Source organism: Glycine max, chromosome 5 (assembly GCF_000004515.6).
Source record: "Glycine max cultivar Williams 82 chromosome 5, Glycine_max_v4.0, whole genome shotgun sequence".
Lineage (NCBI taxonomy): Eukaryota > Viridiplantae > Streptophyta > Magnoliopsida > Fabales > Fabaceae > Glycine > Glycine max.
The window spans coordinates 16,864,146-16,866,347 of NC_038241.2; the positions used below are offsets into that span (position 1 = coordinate 16,864,146).

General features: G+C 39.9%; 1 non-coding gene across 1 annotated transcript; it reads left to right on the plus strand.

Annotated features, from left to right (window-relative positions):
- The first annotated feature begins 526 nt into the window (after positions 1–526).
- Positions 527–628, plus strand: LOC113001784 (small nucleolar RNA R71). The gene has a single exon (XR_003267270.1). It is a non-coding gene; the product is annotated as a small nucleolar RNA R71 (small nucleolar RNA).
- Positions 629–2,202: the final 1,574 nt, after the last annotated feature.

The window sequence follows — 2,202 nt, forward strand, 5'->3', positions numbered from 1 at the left end:
GTGATCTCTAGCCATAAGGCTGATTTGAACCTAAGCCACCTCTGTAGCCTTGGTAGTTTCCTTGAAAGTTCTATTGAGGTCTGGCTTGATTTTACAGATAATGGGCCTCTTTTTCCTGTTGGCAATCACCAGGTGCGGAACAGTGGCCATTCGGATGGTCACCACCACAGAAGTCACATCTCAGAACTTGTTGAACTTGATGAGCTTGGTGTGTTTTTTATGATACACCTTGCTGAAATTGTTGAGGAAATTGGCTACCTATTTTGTTAAGGACTTTATTTGATGAGTCAAGAGTTTGTTTTAAGCCAAAATTGCATTATGATTATCCAACTTCATTATACCTTTTCTTTGAATTGAACCCCTATCATGGTGACTCTGATAATCACTAGCTGCAACGGAGTCAATGATTGCAATTGCTTCCTCTGGGCTCTTAGACATCATAGTACCTCTAGTTGAAACATAAAGAATCATTTTTGTCCAAGGTTTCAAACCACTATAGAAAATATGTAGTTGTGCAGCATCATCAAAACTATGGTGGGGGCATCTACGCAACAAAGACTTGAATCTCTCCCATGTTTCATAGAAAGGTTCATTAGACCCTTGGGAAAAAGTTGCAATGGCTGATTTTTCACTGATGAATCTGGACGGAGGAAAGAACCTTGCAATGAATTTTTCCTTCACCTCTTCCCAAGTGTTGAGGCTTTTATTTGGATATGATTGCAGCCATGTCTTTGCCTTACCTGCCAAGGAGAATGGGAAAACTCTAAGGTAGACAGCTTAAGCATCTTCGTCAAAAGCTCCAGTGGTACTACATAACTCCATGAAGGTAGAAAAAATGTGTGTATGGATCCTCATGATCCATTCCAACAAAAGGATGTAAACCAATCAAACTAAGCAGTGCTGGCTTCAACTCCACAACCTTGTTGCTGAAAGGAGGAACAAACATGTTGTTGTAATGCTTTGGTCTTTGTTGATAAGCGTAGTCACCAAGAGTCCTCCTTGGTGGTCTATTTCCTTCTCCTCCTATTCCCGCCATAGTATCAATTTCTGGTGAAGGAGAATCAATAGAAGAAGATATACCTGATGGCTTAGTGGTTGCTTGTTTCTTTTTCTTCCCATTCTTCCTTTCAGTCTTGGAAATTTCTGGATCAAATAACAATAAATCGTAAGAATATTTATCGAATATCGAATCCTCGCATATGAAATAAATATCACAAAATTACTGTTAGTCGTATTATACGACTAACTTTTGTATAGAAAACATTTTCTAAAGCTTGTATAGTTCCCCAATTTATAGTTATTTGTATATAGATCTTGTTTTGTTTGAATAGCTGTCTTTAGAGTATATCCCATGTGATTTAATGATAAAATTTGCATAATTTCAAGTTTAAAAGAGGCTAAAATCTTGAAATGCTAAAAGGAGCAGTCGCGCTAAGCAGACCCTATGGGCTCAGCGCGCATCTACCGCTAAGTGCAGCTTCAGCACGCTTAGCGTGACAAGGGAATCTGTTAGAGCACAAGAATTGAGGCCACACGCTAAGCACGAGATCATCTCGCTAAGCAAGATGTTTGTCTTTGGCCAGGCTCAGCATATGACTGGCGCCAAGCCCAAATCCACTTACTCGTGCTAAGCGCGAGGGTGACGCTAAGCGTGATGTCGCGATTTCAGAGCCTATTTAAGCCTGAATTGTCAGAATTAGGGTACAAAACACACAACAACGATTTGGAGAGACCAGAGCTGCGTATTTTGCACAAACTTTGAGAATAGTGCTATAGAGACAGCAAATAGAAGCCTAGGGTTCTACATTTTTAGAGAGATTAGTGAGTGTTAGAGTGATTGTGACGTGCCAAGAAGAGGAGGAGGGATCCCCTTTCTTGTGTAAGCAACAATTATTTTGTACTCTCTATCTCGTTTGTGTTAGGGTTTCCTTGTATGGCTGGTTAAAAACCCTAGTTTGTGTTTTGTGTGTTCAATGCTTCTTTCAATGCTTAATTACTGCATGCTCTTGGCCTAATCACCCACTTGTGTGTACTGTTAGGTGACTTTAGCATTGGGAAATGTACTATTGCCTTAGAACTTGATAGAAGCAGGACTAAATAACTACATTACCAGGGATGGATTGTGGGGTTTTGGTTTTCTGAATATGCTGTGATGATAATGTTGTTTAAGTTAAGCTTAGTCTTACAAGAGGGATCTACGGA